The sequence below is a fragment of the Vigna angularis genome, chromosome 1 (genome assembly GCF_016808095.1).
Source record: "Vigna angularis cultivar LongXiaoDou No.4 chromosome 1, ASM1680809v1, whole genome shotgun sequence".
Taxonomy (NCBI): Eukaryota; Viridiplantae; Streptophyta; class Magnoliopsida; order Fabales; family Fabaceae; genus Vigna; species Vigna angularis.
In genome coordinates this window covers 46,288,402-46,310,167 of record NC_068970.1, presented here as the reverse complement: position 1 = coordinate 46,310,167, position 21,766 = coordinate 46,288,402, and positions in this window count along the sequence as shown.

The window sequence follows — 21,766 nt, the reverse complement described above, 5'->3', positions numbered from 1 at the left end:
TTTTAGTGGCTTACTTCATGCAATTTGGCTAATATAAGGGTTACCAACAAACAACCTTGATCATATAATGCAAACAAGCAAGTAATTCAATCATAGCAAACCTGGGCAAAGTCATTCATGCTTTCAAAGTAATAGCACTCAATCACAAAAACTCTGGAGCTCAAAACCTCACATATAAGCTCATTCACATTTGACATACACATCCTGCTCAATATCACAATCACAATCACAATAACTTGCATTTGTTCACGAAGCTTGTGAACCACCTGTTTAAGCATGTAATGTTCACATCTCAAAATCAATCCATATCACAACATCATTCAAGCATTACTTATCAAACATTCACAATTATCAGAAAACCATCATAACAGATAAAGTTTCCAATTGAGTACATCAAACCCTATTCTAAAAACAAATAAATAAGTTCAGAAAACCAAACAAAAACATAAGTCCTGCTTTAGTTATGATAGCCTTCATTAGTAAATGCTATCTTAGCTCCTCATCAATCTGAGCTGTCATCTGTATCTTCCTCATCTTCTGCATCCTCAAATGCATCATCCTCATCATCATCAGCATCATCTTCTTCCATCTCCATAGCTGAAGCTTCAGCTGCTTCAGCTCTGTCTCCTTGTACCTGCTCTTCTGGCCAGGCTACCACATTATGAAACTCCTCCATAGTCCACCTGTGTGCTGGAGGTGTATCATACATTCCAACAATCATCTCAGCAGTAGTCACCTACCCTCTATGGATAGACTGTAACTGTGCACCTATGAGAGACATGTACATGTCCCTCATCTGGAAAGGTTCTGCTTCATGTGTCTCAGCAGATGCCTGACTCTGTGCTTGCCCTCTTTCTCTGCGAGTACGGCGTGGTGGAACTGGCTGAGCCGCCTCCTCACCTCCACAGTATTGTCTGTAATAGGCCTCATCAATCGCTTTCCTTGGCCTTTCAAATGGTGGAGCAGAAGTATCCACTCCAGCTATCTTGCAGAGGTGTGTAATCAAAGAAGGATGTCCTAAGGGTGCTTTGCTGTTTGTTGTGTTGGCGCACATCCTTATCTCATCAGCTATTATCTGTCCAATATTGACATTCAAGTTTCTGATTGCACACTAAAGGAGAAGTGCCCTACTAAGAGTGATATCTAACACATGAGAACATGGCTGAATGTTGGCATGAGAAAATGCCATCTAGTACTTTACAAGAGGAGTCAAGTCAGTTCTCCTAATGTTTACCACAAAGCCAGTTCTATTTCTCTGAAAATGTCCTCCAGGTACACATAAAACTCTCTCCATGTCATCAAAATCAGCGCCTTCTTCCATACAGAGAGTAAACTGGCACTGCTCACCAGCCCACACAGTATCAAAAAGTTGTTGATGGAATCCGGATCATACCTAATAGCATGGCCTCTGACATAGCCTAGGTAATTCTCAGCTGGATAATCACCAATCTTTCTTGCATTAGTGTAGAATTCTTTCACCACAGCTATATTGGCAGGTGTAGGGTATGTGGCTAGCTTCCCCCAATCATTCCCTAACAATTGCTCTCCAAATTGAGGAGCAAAGTTAGGTATCATTCCAACCTTTCTCTCCATAAGTAGTCTCCTATCTTGGACCACTTTGAAGTGCTTTTCATGTTTGCGAGATAGGAACCTACTAGAATGGGGTTGTTCTAGTTCCTTTTCTTTTCTTTTGGATGCCATGGTCTTCATTCTTTTTCCTGAAGAGGATGCCATTCCTACATCAAACACCGATACAAAACCAAAAACATGGATCTAATCATTAGTAAAACAAATCCAACACCATTATTTCGAAGCTTAAACCACCGCTGAGGGTCAAAATCACCCCTCAGCGCCACCAGTGCAGCTATCCAGAACGCAACTCAGCAAAAATCACAAGTCTGTCAGAGTGCCGCTTAGCGACAAGTTACCCCTGAGCGATAAATCTGTAGAATTTTGAAAAACTCCTTTTGGCTTATCCTAACTCCACCCACATGCATTTTTCAGTTTTCCATATCACAATCATTCAGTTTAATCGGTTCAAACCTCAATTAAGTCATCAAATCATGCATAAAGATCAAAACCCCTAAAAATTCATGCTTTAACAATCCAATTCAAACTCAAGAACCCTAGAATGAAAAATGCTTGACTTACTTGGGTGGAGGTGCTAGATGAATGGAGAATGCTTTCAAGCTATGATGCTCTCTTCCAACCCCAAACTTAGATGGAACTAGTGAGAAAGTGAGTGAAAGAGAGATTTTCTCAAGAGGGATGAGGGAAAAAATGTAGAGATCCTTTGAAAGAGTATGTAGGAGTGTGTGTGCAGAGAAAAGAATAAAAAGAGAAGTCAAGGCGCAACTTAGGGTATAAAAATACCCTAATGGGCTCGGGTTCCGCTAAGGGGCAACCTAAGCCCAGTCTGCGATGCTGCCGCTCAGCGGTAGTTTGCCGCTCAGCGGTAGTTTGCCGCTCAGCGGCGCTTTCGGGAAATGTTCTTCTTCTTCCTGGCTTGACCTAGATGCATCCTAAACCTACCCCTCACTGGCTCCCTGCAATAAAATTCTCAGATCACTCATGCACAACCCTATTATGAAACTAAAGCAGAATCAAAACAAACAATACAGATAAAAGCAATCAACTGGGTTGCCTCCCAGGTAGCGATTGTTTAATGTCACGAGCCTGACCCAAAATCATCCAATACCCATCAGTAGGTATATAACTTTCTTAACAACACCCCTTAGTAGGTGTAACAAACCTAGTATCCTTCAGTAGATACTTATCCACCTAGCATCCTTTAGTAGATGCTATACCTAAAAAAAAATATTTACAGAAATAATGTCCAATTGATTAAAAATTACAAAACCAAAAATAAAAATTAAAAGTTCTTAAATCACTGGGTTGCCTCCCAGCAAGCGCTCTTTTAACGTCACTAGCTTGACCCAAGCTCATGTTCTTTCTTCTTTTTCTTCTTTCTACTGAACTTCTTCAGGAATTTGATAAAACCAGGAACATGTTGCGGTGTCTCAATCAGAGGAACTTTAATCTCCAACTTCTTGAAGATTTCCATAAAGCACTTAAATTTCTTTTCCTTCCTATGATTCTTCTTTAGATGTGGATGAAGTTTTTCATATGATTTCTTCTTCTTTCCTCTCATCTTCTTTTTCTTCCTTTTTCTCTCCCTAAATTTTCTCTTTTTCTTTTCTCTTATTTTTTTCTTCCCTTTTCTTTCTCTTTTCAACTTCTTTATTTTTACACAAATTTTCTTTCTCTCTTTTCTCTGAACCACTTCTTTCTCTTTTTCTTCATCTTTATTTTTCTCACTCAACTCTTCTTTCTCTTTTCTCTCTATCTTTTCCTCATCTCCCTCTAATTTTTTCTCATCAAGAATCTTGTCACTTTCAGTGACATTGGTTTGCCCTTCCTCCTTAGGGTTAACTTCAGTATTAACCTCATCATTCAATCTCTGACTAATGTAACGAAGTTGCATCTCCATTCTTTTACATGATTCTTCAATGCTTTTCTGAGTAGCGTCAGAATTGTTCAAAAATCGTTGAAGGGTGTCATCCAACCTATCCAAACTTCCTGATAGAAAGGGTTGTTGCTGCCATTGTTGTGGTGGCGGCCATTGTTGTGGTGATGGCCTATCAAATGATCCGGCAGCTTGCCAAAATTGGCTTTGATCCATGCTTGAGTGAGGTTCCCACCAGTGGTTGAGATTAATTTGGTAGAATTGTGTGCCCATATAGTTAAATTCTTGTCCGAATTGCATCCTGCAAACATTAGGCACCAAACTCTAGAAAACATTTGTTAGCGCAAAAAGATAAAGAAGATAGATAAAAACAAATCAAAGGATATACTTGAAAAGATAAGAAGATAGGAAATAAAAACAGAAAAATAAAAACAGAAAAATAAAATAAAATAAAAATAGAAAATAAAATAAAATAAAATAAAATAAAAACAGAAAACAAATCAAAGATAATCAATAATCAAACAAATAAACTAGTTAAACCACGAGTCCCCGGCAACGGCGCCAAAAACTTGATGACAAATTTATGAACACCGAAAACGGCGCCACAAACTTGTTTGACCCTCGGCAAGTGTGACCAAATCGTATCAAGTAATAAACTCGGTAAGACTAGACCTGTCAATTTGGCCCTCCTTACATGGTTTGGCCCTAACCCACGTGGGTTGGGGCCAGAAAAATTCATAGGGCCAAAAAGCTCCTCGTAGAAAAAGCCCACGGGGCAAAAATATCTTCAAAAGCCCTGTGGGCCAGGGCTAGCCCATGGGCCTTTTTTTTAGAAAGGGATTAGTGATGATATTCTATTAATACAACTCAAGATGTAACTACTCGAAAACACAACAAATTGAGGCATAAAGAAGGTAGAAAGCTAAGGAAGAGTTGACATTTTCTCTCAAGTCAATATTAGAATAATGGTAAAATTTGCCATTATCAATCACGCGGCCAATAGTCTTAGGATTTGCTAGGTAAAACAAGTATACCTATTGATGGGGAAGTGCATACCTAGAGAGAATATACTAAATGACATTTAAGAAATGGAAGAGAAATTAAAAATGGAAGAGATTAGAGAAAAGGAAACTTAGGAAATGAAGATGCGCCACTTGAACAAGCTTCCAAGATAAGCATCATGAAGAGGACCACCACTTGCTTGAGCAAGATAAGGCCTGCCCAAATTTGGGACTTTAGAGACAGAATTCTATCTCAAAGAAGAATGCAAGATTGCAATTCAACTCAAATTTCATTCAATGCAAAGGTGTCTACAAAGAAGAACCCCTAGGTTGCTTATATAGCTTTTGGAATGACTTTGGTGATGAGTTTCAAGAGATGTGGGACTTGGAAGGCTCCAAGTTCTGTCCAGCAGCAGCTGCAACGTCCCTAGGTGCATGGGAGCCCCACATTGCTTAATTCTCTCATTCCAAAAGGGTTTATAAGCTTCCTAGCTCTCCTAGAGTTCAAAAACTAACACTAGCTATGCTTCCTAACTCCTACACGCCTAAAAATGCTCACTTTCTCTTCTATTCTTTTTAAGACCAAGCTATGGAAAGTCCCATATTGCTTACTCTTAAAGAGAAAGAAGAGTTTATAAGCAATTATTCACAAGAACTAAGAGAAAGAAATCAAAAGGCAAATACACGCCCAAATAGAACCTATTCTACTTTTTTTGATACAAACGTGTAAAGAAGACAAGAAGTAAAATGATTCCCTTTAGTCATGCTTCTTGTCATTCTTTTATTCTCTTCATTAGTTGGCCCATCCATGATCACATCATCCCCCCCAGGTTGGAGAGGATTCGACCACGAATCTGTGAAATCTGCAAAAGGAGAAAGATCAGCCACATTAAAAGTAGGATGTACAGTATAAGTGTTGGGCAAATCAATCTCATATGCATTATCATTTATTTTGCGGAGGACTTGAAAAGGACCATCGCCTCTAGGATTGAGTTTGGATTTCCGTTGCGAAGGAAATCTATCCTTGCGCAAATGAACCCATACCCAATCACCAGGAGAGAAAGTAACCTTTTTCCTACGCTTATTGACACTAGATGCATGCTTTTGATTGGTGTGTTCAATGCGCGTCTTAACTCGACTATGCAAATCTTTAATGAATTGCGCTTTGGACACACCATCTAAGCACATGGACTCAAGGTCGGGAAGTGGAAGAAGATCCAATGGAGTAAGGGGATTAAACCCATAGACAATGTGAAAAGGAGAATGAGTGGAAGTAGAGTTGACAACCCTATTATAAGCGAACTCAATATGGGGTAGCAACTCTTCCCACTGGCGTGGATTGCCCTCAAGACAACATCTCAACAATTGTCCCAAAGTTCTATTAGTCACCTCAGTCTGACCATCGGTTTGTGGATGACAAGTTGTAGAGAAAAGAAGTTTAGTACCCAACTTGTTCCACAAAGATCGCCAGAAATGACTAAGGAACTTGGAATCTCTATCAGAAACTATTGTCTTAGGCAAACCATGCAATCGAACAACCTCTCTAAAAAATAAATTAGCAATGTGTACCGCATCATCTACTTTGTGGCAGGGAATAAAGTGTGCCATTTTTGAAAAACGGTCCACTACCACAAAGATAGAATCCATCCCTCGCTGTGTCCTAGGTAAGCCCAAAACAAAATCCATAGAAATGTCAACCCAAGGACTACTAGGCACGGGTAAAGGAGTATACAAGCCATGAGGGTGGGTGGTGGATTTAGCATGCTTACATGGAATGCATTGACTACAAAACTTAGCTACATGTTTATGCATATGTGGCCAATAGAAATGCTCATGAAGAATAGCTAAAGTTTTTGCAATCCCAAAGTGCCCCATCAAACCTCCCTCGTGTGCTTCCTTAATTAAAAGAAGTCGCAATGAGCTCTTGGGCACACAAAGGCATTTATTTTTGAAAAGAAAACCATTGCTAATGAAAAAATCCTTGTGTGGTCCATGAGTGCATTGGTTAAACAAAGAAGAGAAATCACTATCATCTTGATACAATTCCTTTATGTGATCAAACCCAAGAAACTTGGTTTCAAGAGTAGTCAAAAGAGTATGTCTTCTTGATAGTGCGTCTGCAACTACATTAGAAGAACCCTTCTTGTGTTTGATTACATAAGGAAATTGTTCTAAGAATTCCACCCACTTAGCATGTCTCTTATTGAGCTTGCCTTGGCTTTTCAAATGTTTTAGAGTTTCATGATCACTATGTATCACAAACTCTTTGGAAAGTAAGTAATGTTGCCAAGTTTGCAAAGCTCGAATAAGAGCATATAATTCCTTATCATAAGTGGAATAATTTAAGTGACTCCCTTTAAGCTTCTCACTAAAGTAAGCAATAGGGTGTCCTTCTTGAAGAAGTACGGCCCCAATGCCTACATTAGAAGCATCACACTCAACTTCAAATGACTTAGAAAAGTTGGGTAAGGCTAAAATGGGAGCATGAGTTAACTTGTCTTTAAGGACTTGAAAACTCTTTTGTTGTTCATCCCCCCACTTAAAACCAACATCCTTCTTTACTATGTCACTTAAAGGAGCGGCGAGAGAAGAGAAATTAGGCACAAAGCGACGGTAAAAACTAGCTAGGCCATGAAAACTCCTCACATCCTTGATGTTTTGAGGAATAGGCCATTCCCTAATAGCATCAATTTTGGAGGAGTCGACTTTAACTCCTTGGGAGCTAATAACAAAGCCTAGAAAAACTACGTGCTCCATGCCAAAGATGCACTTCTCTAAATTAGCAAACAATGATGCCTCCCTTAAAGCTTGAAGAACACTCCTAACATGCATGCAATGATCATCTAGAGACACACTATAAATGAGAATGTCATCAAAATAGACCACTACATATTTGCCTATGAAAGGTCTTAAAACATGATGCATGAGACGCATGAATGTGCTAGGAGCATTAGTCAAACCAAAAGGCATGACAAGCCACTCATATAGTCCAAATTTGGTTTTAAAAGCGGTTTTCCATTCATCCCCTTCTTTGATTCGAATTTGATTATATCCGCTCTTAAGATCAATTTTGGAAAATATAGTGGATCCATGAAGCTCATCTAATAAATCATCTAACCTAGGAATGGGATGCCTATACTTAATGGTGATGTTATTAATGGCCCTACAATCTGTGCACATGCGCCATGAACCATCTTTCTTAGGAACAAGTATGACCGGCATAGCACATGGACTCATGCTATCTCGCACCCACCCTTTGGACAACAACCCCTCTACTTGTCTTTGTATTTCTTGTGTTTCCATGGGGTTTGTTCTATAGGCTGGACGGTTTGGAAGAGAAGCTCCTGGTAGAAAATCAATTTGGTGTTCAATTCCTCTAATAGGTGGTAAACCATTTGGAGGATCTTGAAACACATCTTGGAACTCTTCTAGCAAACTATCTAGCTTGGAAGACGTAATAATAGGAGTGGATGTAAGACATTGGGATGGAACAACACAAAAGATAGGTTCCCTCTTTTCAATAACTTTAACTACCTCTTTATGAGAGATGAGGAGATTATTCTTGACCTTCTCCTTTTCTTCACCTCTCTTGGACTTCATGATGAGGTGGTCCTCATGTATTTCCTTTGGAGTGAGAGGTTTTAATATGACCTTGCGCCCTTGGTAAGTGAATGTCATCCTATTAGTAAGACCATCATGTTGAACATTTCTATCAAATTGCCATGGTCTTCCTAATAGAATGTGAGTAGCTTCCATGGGTACAACATCACAAAGAACCTCATCTTGATACTTGCCAATAGAAAAGGAAATATGGACTTGCTTATTGACCAAGATTTCACCCTCCTCACTTAACCATTGAAGTTTGTATGGCTTGGCATGCGCAATAATGGGTAGCTTGAGCTTTTCCACTACACGTGTGCTAGCTACATTAGTGCAACTTCCCCCGTCTATGATCATGGAGCAAACCTTGCTAACTATAAGACATCTAGTGTGAAAAATATTTTCTCTTTGAGTGGTGTCAAAGTCCGTGTGGACTTGACCCAAGAGACGTCTTATAACTAGTAGGTCGCCATCAAATGGAACCTTGTACTCATCTTCACTAGAGGAAGAAGAAGAGTGAGAAGTGTGTGAAGGTGAAGAAGGAGGAGAGTCATCGGTGACAACCTCTTCTCCCCTAATGCACATTGCCCTCTTGTTTGGGCATGCAGATGCAATGTGACCATGACCTAAGCACTTAAAACATTTGACTTGACTAGGTCGCGTTGGTGACTTAGGTTTAGAAGAAGAAGGTGCGGGGTTAGTAGAAGATGGCCGAGATTTATGAGGAATCTCTCTAGAAACATCCTTTCCTTTGTCCCTTGATGATGAGGTTTTGTAAAAATTATCTTTTGAAGAAGTGGAAAATTTGTTGCGGTAGGACTCTTTTCTTAAAATTTGTCTCTCTACTTTCATAGCCCGATGTACCACAACATCTAAATCCTCATCATCATAGAGCTCTACAACATCTTGGATGTTTCTATTGAGACCGCTAATAAATCTAGCTATTTTCGCGTGGTCAGTCTCATTAGTGTTAGTATGGTATAAGAGCACTTCGAGCTCACGTGCATATTCCTCCACACTTCGTCTACCCTGAGTAAGCCGTTGGAGCTTAATCAGGAGGTCCCTATGGTAGTATGGAGGTACGAATCGCTGGTACAACAAGCACCGAAAATGTTCCCAAGAGCTCGCGGGTGAGCCCCTGGTAATGTTCATCCTAGTTAGCCATTGCATGGCGTATCCCTCTAAAGCTAAAGTAGCTAACTTTACACGCAAATGTTCATCTACAGCATACAAACTAAAAACTTGTTCTACTTTAGCTATCCACTCTAAAAATACACTAGGATCGGTATCTCCCTTGAAACTTGGCAAAGACAACTTTGGCATTGCAAGGTTGGGATCCAAAGCTTTGTCTTCTTGCTTTTTCTTGGATGAACCATGCTCATGACCATGAGATTGCTTCCCTTTAGCCTTTGTGTCCGCGTCTAACCGCTTGCTAATAGCATCAAGTTGATGTTGCATTTGTTGGAAAGCCTTCATCACATCAAACTTGCTAGAAGGACTTCCATGGGGGCTATCGCCATGAAATGAAGCACGGCTGGAACCTGCAGACATGGTAAGGCAACAACCACAAAAAACTAACACCAAAAACAGGTTAGAACCAATGAAAAATCACGGCAATACAGCAGCCACAATTCTGGTCACGGTTTCACTCAAATAAAGCAATGAAATGGTTCAAAACTCACGGCAAGTGTCTCAAAAAACAAGGAAAGGGCAGCACCCTTCTTTTAAGATAGTAAAATGTCTCACAAGTCCACTTTGAGAGCACCAACTCAAGTCCAAAGCAAATGGAAAGATGTACAATCCACTTTAATGCAAAGAAGCCAAATCAAGACAGCACATGGTAGAGGCCAAAGAAAGAATGAAAACTACAAGACAAATGATGAAAATGGAACCTAAAAAATCAAGAAACTTGGCACAAAAACAAGGAGGCAACACTCTAATGATTTTATGAAGACAAAACAGCAAGAAAATGGAGTCAAAACAGTGGCACAATATGAACAAGACAGCAAAGAAATTTACACAACCAAGAAGCAAATATACATCAACATACTAAGTATACATGAAGAGCAAGACCAAATTAATGCTGGAAATAATTTTGGCAAACCTCAAACCAATATATTCTGTATTTAAATGAGAAAAGAGGCTTGAAAACAATGCTCAAACACACTAAACACAAGGAAGATGTCTCGGCCAGCAAGCATGCACACCAATTACCAAAAATTTGTTTTGTTGTTTTGGTGCAGTTTGCAAGAATGTTCTCGGCCAAGCTAAGTTTAACACATTAAGTGTGTTTGATTAATATGCCAAATAGAATGGATGGATGCCTCTATGAATACAGAACATATAAGCAAGGTTCACACACTTAAATCCTATAAAGATCAAGCTCAATTCAGCATACCATCAAGGAGATGTAAAATTTACTCTTAGGTATGCAATTTCAGAAAAATACTCTAGAAAACTCCTAAAGAGGAAACACATATGACTCAATTAAAAGCTAAGAAATTAAGAAAGACACATACAATCCAGCCAAGACAAAGAATTAATAGCTGGAACAAACAAACAAAAGGAAAAAGGACACCTACTTGTTGAAGACCTCCAATAGCATTGTTGCTGTTTGATGAAATGTCTACTTGCACAAGGCTCTGGACAGCCACGGTTTAGTCCCTCAAAGCATTGATTTGAAGTGTTGATTCCTTGCTTAAGAGTATTGAGAGGGTGTAGCAACGTCCAGGGAGCAATTCCAGCCACCAAAATGTCCAAACAGCCAACAACAAGCAAAACAGTGGAGTATTAATTCAACAGCAGAAAACTGGATGAACACAGTGGAGAAAACAATTTACTGGGAACAGCACAGAACGAATTTGAGAAAAGTAAAATATGTTCATGAAACTAGACATCCAGACGAAACTAGGAAAATAAATTTCATGGAAAACGGACAAGAAATGAAGCTAAACTAAATCATACAAGTTCACTGTATTTTCACGCAGAGGCTGGGCGAGACAGAAAATGGCTCAGCGAAAATGAACATATCTAAGCTATTCTACTCTAGCATGCAATTCCTAAGAGATCAAAACCCTAAGGCTCATGATACCACATGATGGGGAAGTGCATACCTAGAGAGAATATACTAAATGACATTTAAGAAATGGAAGAGAAATTAAAAATGGAAGAGATTAGAGAAAAGGAAACTTAGGAAATGAAGATGCGCCACTTGAACAAGCTTCCAAGATAAGCATCATGAAGAGGACCGCCACTTGCTTGAGCAAGATAAGGCCTGCCCAAATTTGGGACTTTAGAGACAGAATTCTATCTCAAAGAAGAATGCAAGATTGCAATTCAACTCAAATTTCATTCAATGCAAAGGTGTCTACAAAGAAGAACCCCTAGGTTGCTTATATAGCTTTTGGAATGACTTTGGTGATGAGTTTCAAGAGATGTGGGACTTGGAAGGCTCCAAGTTCTGTCCAGCAGCAGCTGCAACGTCCCTAGGTGCATGGGAGCCCCACATTGCTTAATTCTCTCATTCCAAAAGGGTTTATAAGCTTCCTAGCTCTCCTAGAGTTCAAAAACTAACACTAGCTATGCTTCCTAACTCCTACACGCCTAAAAATGCTCACTTTCTCTTCTATTCTTTTTAAGACCAAGCTATGGAAAGTCCCATATTGCTTACTCTTAAAGAGAAAGAAGAGTTTATAAGCAATTATTCACAAGAACTAAGAGAAAGAAATCAAAAGGCAAATACACGCCCAAATAGAACCTATTCTACTTTTTTTGATACAAACGTGTAAAGAAGACAAGAAGTAAAATGATTCCCTTTAGTCATGCTTCTTGTCATTCTTTTATTCTCTTCATTACTTGGCCCATCCATGATCACATCACCTATCCTCCACTCTTATGCTCATCGACCATACCTTCAGGTACACTCCAACACTCACTCATGCTTCAACCTCAAACACAAGTCAAACATGACCCTAAACACATAAACTATTCTCTTTCTCTTCTCAACTGCACGTTTTGTAGTTCATATGCTTGTCCTTCATCCATTCTTCCCAAAACCACACTTTTCCAGCAAAAATACACTAAGATAAATGATTATCAGTGATTATAATAGATTATTCTAAATGAAGAACCTGAAAAACACTAGAAGGGGAGGAGGGTTGAATAATGTTAATGGAAAAATTATTTTGCAACCCTTCTAATATAGCACATTGTCAACTTTTGAGTTTTTCTTATAAATGCTAAGATGCTTGACGTCATGAGTGATTATAATAGATAATTACTTTTGATGTGCTATTTAGAATGTATACTGTAAAGTTTGTAAGAACTTCCTATGTTAAAGAATAATCGCTTAGCTTGGAACGTTCTTGCGTTTAGAAATAAAAACACAGTTGTAGGTTTTATAAGAGAAATATTTAGAAAAGAGAGGAGATAATTGCACAGATATATTTTGTACGGGTTCACTCCAATTAAGCTATGTTTAGTCTCCTCCGTAGAGGGTTCCACTATAATCTTCACCAAGATTACAACTGCGTATTCACACCACTCTTAATCTCTAGAGTCAATGAATAACCTTCTGTTACCCTAGACTAGATGAGTATTTGCACCACTCATGGTACCAAGAAACCTTGCCTAGATTTCCTTAACTCGATTGAGTTCAACAAGTGTTTTAATTATCTTCAGAATTGCAATCAAAGATCGCTTAAAAGTTCAAACTATTACTCTCGCAGAGCAGATTTTATTACACTACAATGCAGTCTAAACAATCGTAGGTGTTTCTCTATTTTCTCTTTCTCTCTTTCTTACAATCAGTAGGCAATTTTACAATGAAGCCCGAGAGTTTTTCCTTTCTTCTTTTCTCTTCTTCTCTTTTTCTGCTCAAATATTTTCTTTTTCTTGAGCTCTTTTTATGCTTTTCTTTTGAATGCTTCTCAAAGGATGAATTTTTCGTTGAATGTTATCCTCTTGATTCTGTATTTGAAAGATTTTCTATTTAAAGGCTTTTTGGATAAGTGTCTGTTAAACTAAGCTTTTGGCCTTGATTCTTGTGTTTTTTCTTTCTTCATGTACAAAAGTCCTTGGTCAAAGTCAACTTGTCATAGTAGGTATGCTTTTTCAGTACTTTGCTTGAATTAGGTTGTACATTCATTTAGACACCCCTTCAAGTGAAAAACATTTTGTGAATATCACTTTTGTCTCTAACATCCATTTCTAATATTTTAATTTGAACCTTATGGATGCGTGTAGAGTAGCTTATCTACAAAGAGTAAAGTAGATTGTGCATTCAGCAAATATATCTTTTCTTATAACTTTTGTTGTTTTTGAACATTGAGCATTTAATGTCATTTAATGCTTTCTTATAACAACAAAATGCTTTTTGATTTCCTACCATTGAGGTAACATTTAACAATTAGGCTTTTCTTCTAACAATATCAAGTGTTAAGTAAGGACTTCATCCTTTTGGACGAAGTTATATTTTAGCTTATGATATCGTTTAGATAGAGTAGACGCTTCTTGTGATTTTGCCTTTTTAGAAGACAATATTTAGTGTTGTTTGTGTTTTAAGTTTTAGTTTTTTATAGTGTTTTGTCAACGACATCGTCTTGACATTGTTTCGTTTTCCTGAGAGTTAAATTGAATACCTTATAGGCATTATAAGCTTTACACATTTAGCTTCAACTCTCTTAAATGCTTCTGACTTAATCGTCGCTTAGCATTGCTTCTTGGTGTTTTGACTTAATTGTTTTTCTGTTTCCTAAAAACCTAAGTGTTCTCCTAAGCTTTTCTATGTTGGAGATTTTGGTTCTAAGTCTTATGTTTTCTTCCTATGTTATTTTCATATTATTATTCGTTTAATGTTATTTGGTTAAACTTCAAAACATAAGAGCGTTTAGGGGCTTAGACGATTTTTTCTTAACACTAGACAACTACAATACCACTTTTTCAGCATTTTAAATATGAAAGGATAATCAATTATCATCCCAAATAATCGATTATTCAAGTGACGAAACTAAAAAATTATGCGCAAATAATCGATTATCACTTAAGATAATTGGTTATTGTCGATCCCAAACATATTTTGGACAAACACCAAGTATTCTAAACACCTAAACATCATCCCTAAACCACGAGGAAATATACTTAACACATCATACATGCATTCAAGCCTCACATACCCTTGTAAACAAACCCAAATACATACATTACATAATTGAATCATCCAAAACTCATCACTATGCAGATTACCACCCAAACATACTACATATGATCATCATATCACTCTTTACAATAGATATTTGCCTGGTAAAAACCCCAAACAACATACCTTTGTCCTTCCTTAGCATCAATACATATTATCATGGGATAACCCAACAAAGCCATACATGTTTTCATAGGGAAAACCCAACACAAACATGATATAAACCATATTATCATGTAGAAACATCCAATATACATGCATATATCCTTACCCAATAATAGCAATAGATAATCATAATCACAATCACATACACATGCATCAAAACAAGGATTTCCATGCAAGAAAATCAAAAATACATAGCATAAAAAAATCAAGAATACATAGCATACAACTCCAAAACACCATCAATCTCCCTTTGCACTAATGTTTTCTGTAGTTCCTTTTCTTATTTCACAGAACGTCTCTCTCTCTCTCTACCCTTTATTGATTTATAAATCTTTTTCTAACCTTGAAACTCACCTAATCATATCTTCTATCAAATACCCCAACTGCTTTTCAAATTCAAATCTATCATAATCTATTTTTCTTCACTTTCACGTTAATCCCTTATCATAATTTTGATTCTAATATGTCACATGCACCTTTACTTCTCACACCTCCTTATTGAATTTTTGCACCAATTAATAATGGTAAAAAGATCATTTTACCGTTAAGCAAAATAATAAATAAAAACTAAAGTTTTCTTTAAACTTTCTTTTCCTAGGAATTGAACCCACACCCATTCGATGCTAGACACTCATCTCTACCAATAGACCAACACAGCACATTGGTAATAACACACACATTTCACAACCCAACAAACATATACCAAAACATGTTCTACACTTTACTAAATAACATAATTATGTTCTAACAAAGATGTACACACACAACACCTTATTAGAAATATCAACTCTTAAAAGAAAACATACTCACGTTTTAACAAAACTTTATTTCTACGACTTATATTTTCTCGAGTCTTACATTCACCCGTTCTCACAAGAATTTTCGTCCCCGTAAATTGCACTCATAAGTAAAGTAAATGCAAGTTCTACTTAATGCTAAAAATCATGAGTGCATCACACAAAATTAGAAAACAATATGGCTCAAATCTCATAATGGTTAAAAATATGAAAATTAATATAGAACTAAGAATTTCACGAAAAAAATACTCAAACTAGCTATGAATGACTGAATGAGATAACTAAGCATCTATAAAACGGAAATTTGGCAATAAAATAATATGTATGATCACGAAACAAAGAGGCAATGAAATGTTAATCAATGAAGACTGTGAAGGGGTTTTAAAATCCAAAAACTAATCAATAATTGACCAAAACTTACTCAAAATTGTAACTCAAATACTCAAACTAGTGTAGACATATTAAAAGACTCTAAAAGAAACTTCGTAGGACTCAAAACTGTAAAGAAAAGATGTTAGAAGGTTTAAAACAGTAAAAAGAATGCCAAATTATGAGAAACTGTCAAAGCTAGCCTAAATAACTAAAACAAGAAAATATTAGCTAAAATAACAACTTTAAAAGCTAAAAACAGTTAAAACTATTTAAGGACTCTTAAAACACTTTCCTACAACTTAAAATAATAAGTAAAATGTGTTAGCAACTTTATATCAACAAAAAATACACAAAATTGGTTAAGGTTAGTGTAACTGAAAAATTCAGCAAAAAAAGGTAGTAAAGAACTAGAAAAACTTATTAGTGTATTCAAAATTCAAAACAATAAATTAAATCACTACTATATACTACTAACATTATCAAAATTCCAAAAGAAAAGTAATAAAATTATTTGAAGAAGCATACAAAAACTGGAACAATAACATAACAATATTAATTTTTTTACTAAAATTGAGTTAAAGATCAACTAATCCCAATAGCAGTAGAGAAATTCGAAATTTAGAGTCTTTCCCCTACACTTGAATGACATCTTGTCCTCAAGGTGCAAGGAGATAAAAAAAAAGTGGGCCTACAGGGAAACTGTTTTATGGAAGGTTGGTTGTGTGGGGCCCACGATGATCAAATGCAAAAGGGAAATGTTTCTTTGACAACATATATTTACCAACTTTTTGACAACGACAGGAGGGCGTTTTTGGAAAGAAAAAATTTTCAGAAACCCTTTTGGCGGTTTGAGTATTCTTCTTTCTTAGTTTTCTAATTGTTTGAAGTCTCTCTACAGCACTCTTGAGAAACACCGGTAGTGTGGCTGTCCCTCTTTTGGATTAGAGTGTTGTTTCGTAGAGTGTGTGTGGCGCATTGTTTGAGTTATCTCATTTGACCTTATTTGGAGGTTCATCGGTGGTTCATTGGTTGCAAGGTTTGTTGTTTCACAGACATCGACGAGGTGGAGGTTGGTTTTCTGCTTTGCACACACCGACGACGTGGACGGTGGATTTCCGCACACATCGAGGAGGTGGATGTTGGTTTTTGAGCGATATTGTTGGCAATGTTTTCGTCTTTTGCACATACCGGCGAGGTGGGACTTGGTTTTCCGCAAACACCGGTATTTCTGAAATTATAAGTTAATTTTGTATATTGTCTATTTGGTGAAATTTTAGGAAACTTATATTTGAGTTTTTGTGGAGAAGAAAAATAAAATAATTGGTTGCCTTTGGTTATTTGTTGTTGTAAGTAATTTTTTTATGTAAGTGTTGACTTGATTGGAAACCGAAATAGGAGAATGTAATACGAAAGTAAGTAGAGTTTCTTTATTTGTTTTGTGGATGTTGTTTTGGAATAGTGATTCTAATGTTTTAAATTTGAACTGTATTATAGTGGCGCATGCGAGCATGGATGGATACGTCGTACATAGTCCATATGAATTCTTTACTACGAACCAGACATCAAATGCGCATTGGACGAACTGCATTTAGGTGGTGTTATACATTGTTAAACCTCTAGAGGTGAGTTTAAAATTGAAGAAGATGGTTTGTAGATGGGTTGGGCACCATGAATCATTTAGAGTTAGCCAACATCTACTACCATTCAATGCGGTTGATGTTTTGATGACTTTAGGTTTAGGAGTAGGCGGTTTGGACGTGCCGTACGATGAATCCGTAGTTGGTAAAGTAGGTGAGATGTTCAATCGTAAAAGAACGACTTTGAAAGACCTACTGAATATGTTTGATGGGCTTGTACTTAATTATGCTATTGAGGTAGATGTGATTTGTCGTTTGTATATATTAGTTTGTTTTGTGGTATTTTATTTTCCTAGGAAGTCAAGGGTTGTTTCTAACATGCCTTGTTTAGTATTAGATGATTTAGATAGGTTGTCTCATTATGATTGGGGTAGTGTTGTACATAAATATCTTGTACGGAGTCTAAACAGATGTAGTAAGAAAATACTGTCTGAAGTGATTGCTGACTCCTTGAGTATTAGTGGCAATGCTGCTGTGTTACAGGTACTATGATGATGTATTGTTTATTTTTGTTGTATTCATTTAAGTGATTGTCCTAATTATATTGAGAACTTGTATTTGTGACATTGTAGCTTTGGGCTTTTGAACGCCTTTCTTTGCATCGTCATAGTTCTCATAAGATATTCCCGTGTGTGACTCAATTTTGTTCGTTTCATTTAAGGACGAAAAGAATAGATGTTTTGTTTATGAAGAGCGATGTAAGTTTATTAACATATTTGAGTGTTTATTGTTGTGTTATTGATGTTGTTATTTGAGTAAGGTTATTGTTTTTCAATGATATAGGTGATGGCAAATTTATGAACACCGAAATACAGCGCCACAAACTTGTTTAACAATCGGCAAGTGTGACCGAATCGTTTCAAGTAATAAACTCGGTAAGACCAAGTATCGTTCTCCCAAAGGACTCACGGCCTAGTTTAGTTATGTGATTCGTTGATTATTTAAGACTTAATAACGAATTAAGTGGAGTTTAATATGCAAAACAGAAAATAAACATGTATGCATGAATTTGATCAATGGCTAAAACAAAATACAAACACTTCAATGGAATATATGGATGAGTATGTTGTTGGGGTTATCAATTTCATCTTATCCACTCTCATATACTTTAGGAATTCAACATTCTTTTCATCATTGTTAATGCCACTCTCTAAATTACCTTGCAAGAAGGCCTATCCCTAATTACGAGTTCATACGATTCCTAGCATTCCTAATAATTAGTTCTTTTAGTGCAGGAGCTTAACGGCAACCAATATACTATTGGGAGAAATTCCCCAGATCTAGACTTCCCCGTACGTTCCCGTATCGACAAAATCAATAATCATGCATTGAATGAGTTAAACAAAGCAAGCATTGAGCAAAGAGGAAAAACCCTAACTAATGATGAAAGAAAGCATAGGTCTTAAATATAAGATGTAAAAACAAATTCCATATATGAGAGTTTCACAAGACTACATTGATTCCCCAACAACAATACAAGGTTTAGTTCACCATATTCATGGTGAAACTAGATGAATAATAATGAAAGAATGAAAGATAAAACCCTAGAAAGGTGAAGAGGTAGCCTGAGCATCCAAGATCCTCCTTCAAAGGGGTGGAAAAGAGAGTGTTTGCTTCGTCCCAGCCAAAGATACCAAACCCTAGGACGTCCTAAAGCTTATATACTATTCTAAAATTACAGAAAATTTAGGACCAAGCCCATAAGTGTGCCGCTCAGCGGTAAGTGCGTGAGTTGGTTTCTTCCCCTCAGCGGCCATTTTGCTCCTCAACGGATCCCCCGTTAGCTCCTGAGTGCCGCTCAGCGGTAAACTGTCGCTGAGCGGCAGTTGCGGTTTCTCCTTTTGCACTTTTTGATGTCTTTTCTGATTCCATCTCTCTCCTTCTTCACTTCTTTCACCAAATTCACCTTAAAACCTACACAAAAACACTGAAATCAAGCATAAACTTGTCCAGCTCTCTTATTTTGGAAAATATGAACAAAAGCATGATTTCAAGCTAGTTTCTAAGGGTTAAAGGTTGCTTTTAGAATCAATTTCAAGCATAAAAATAACAGTTCTTCTACCAATTCATATGATGGTTCACTCATTCAAAAATCTTCTTTTCAAGATAAGTAAAGACTTCAATCAAACTTATGACCAAGATTTCAATCAAGATGTGCACATGCTTTAGTGTTCACAAAGTTATTTAATATCCAACAAATGTTATTTTTCATGAATGATCAATCAATTAAGCATGGATGTTCATGTGCTCATGGAATATTTCCTCATCAGGTAAAGTGTTTCACTCACACTCAAGTGTATAAGAGGTAATCACTCATTCACTCCACTATCACAATGTCACATGAATCAACTTTGCCTTTCATTTAACCACAATCAAAAACATTAACAAGCATGCATCATCACAAGGACTTTACAATGGCTTATAACGTGGCTGGGCTAACAAGAAAATTAGTTTTTCTGGATCAAAATCCTTGAGTTAAGAGAATCATAACAACACAATTATTCTTATTTTTCCCAACTTTCTTTTGCATTGAGCTTTGCCTTTTCTTTTCTTTTCTTGTCTGTTTATTTTCTTTTCATATTCTTAATTCTTAGCTCTTAGCTCAATGCTTTTCCTTTTTCATGCTTTCCCAACAACCCCAAACTTGAACATTTAACAATACCACACAAGATTTTCTACTTAACTCAAGGTAAAGCTTTTCAACAAGGGTTTTCAATTTATGTTCAAGGCAAAGGGTTCAAAGGATAGAACACAAAGTGTTCTCTTTTAATGGGCTAACTTTATGAATTTGGCCAATAAAAAGGGTTCCAACAAACGGCCTTGATCATATGATGCAAAACAAGCAATTGATTCAATCATAGAAAACCTGGGCAAAATCATTCATGTTTCCAAAGTAATAGCATTCAATCAATAAAAACTCTGGAGCTCAAAACCTCACATATAAGCTCATTCACATTTGACATACACATCCTGCTTAATCTCACAATCACAATCATAATATCCTGCATTTGTTCACAAAGCTTGTGAATCACCTGTGTAAGAATTTTATGTGCACATCTATCTCAACATCAATCAATCAATAATCATCATCAAGCATTACTTATCACACAATCACAGTCAATAGCAAACCATCATAACAAACCAGGTTTCCAATAGAGTACATCAACCTTAATCTAAAACAAAAGTAAATAAGTTCAGAACACTTAAACCAACAAAAGCATAAGTTCATGATAGCATTCATCAGTAAATGTTATCTCAACTCCTCATCAATCTGAGCTGTCCTCTCTATCTTCCTCTTCTTCCTTATCTTCATCATCTTCAAATGCATCATCATCATCAGCTTCATCTTCTTCCATCTCCCTAACTGAAGCTTCAGCTCCTCCTCCTTGTACCTGCTCTTCGGGCCAGGCTACCACATTATGGAATTCCTCCATAGTCCACCTGTGAGCTGGAGGTGTATCATACATCCCCACAATCATCTCAGCTGTAGCCACCTACCCTCTATGAATGGACTGTAATTGAGCACCTATAAGAGACATGTACATGTCCCTCATTTGGAATGGTTCTGCTTCATGTGTCTCAGCAGATGTCTGGTTTTGTGCTTGCCCTCTCTCTCTACGAGCATGGCGTGGTGGAACTGGCTGAGCTGCCTCTTCACCTCCACAGTACTGTCTGTAATAGGCCTCACCAATGGCTTTTCTTGGCCTTTCAAATGGTGGATCAGAAGTGTCCACCCCAGCTATCTTGCAAAGGTGAGTGATTAAGGAGGGATGTCCTAGGGGTGCTTTATTATTTGAGGTATTGGTACACACACTAATCTCATCAGCTATCACCTGCCCAATATTAACATTTAAGTTCCTGATAGCACAGTAGACGAAGAGTGCCCTGCTGAGAGTAATATTTGACACATGTGAACATGGCTGAATGTTGGCATGAGAAAATGTCATCCAATACTTTGCAAGAGGAGTCAAATCAGTCCTCCTAATGTTTACCACTGAGCCAGATCTATTCCTTTGGAAGTGTCCTCCAGGTATACATAGTACTCTCTCTACATCCTCAAAATCAGCCCCTTCCTCCATGCAAAGAGCAAACTGGCACTGCTCACCAGCCCACACAGTATCCAGGAAGTTATTGATAGAATCAGGATCATACCTGATAGCATGGCCTCTGACATAGCCCGAATAATTTTCAACTGGATAATCACCAATCTTCTTTGCATTAGTGTAGAATTCTTTTACCACAGCTATGTTAGCAGGTGCAGGATATGTGGCTAGTTTTCCCCAGTCATTCCCTAACAATTGCTCTCCAAATTGAGGAGCAAAGTTAGGTATCTTTCCAACTTTTCTCTCCGTAAGGAGTCTCTTGTCTTGCACCACCTTGAAGTGCTTCTCATGTTTCCGAGAGAGGAACCTACTATAATGGGGTTGTTCTGGTTCCTTTTCCTTTCTCTTGGTTGCCATGGTTTTCAATCTTTTTCCTGAAGAGGATGCCATTCCTGCAATCAAACATAGATACAAAACCACAGAACATGA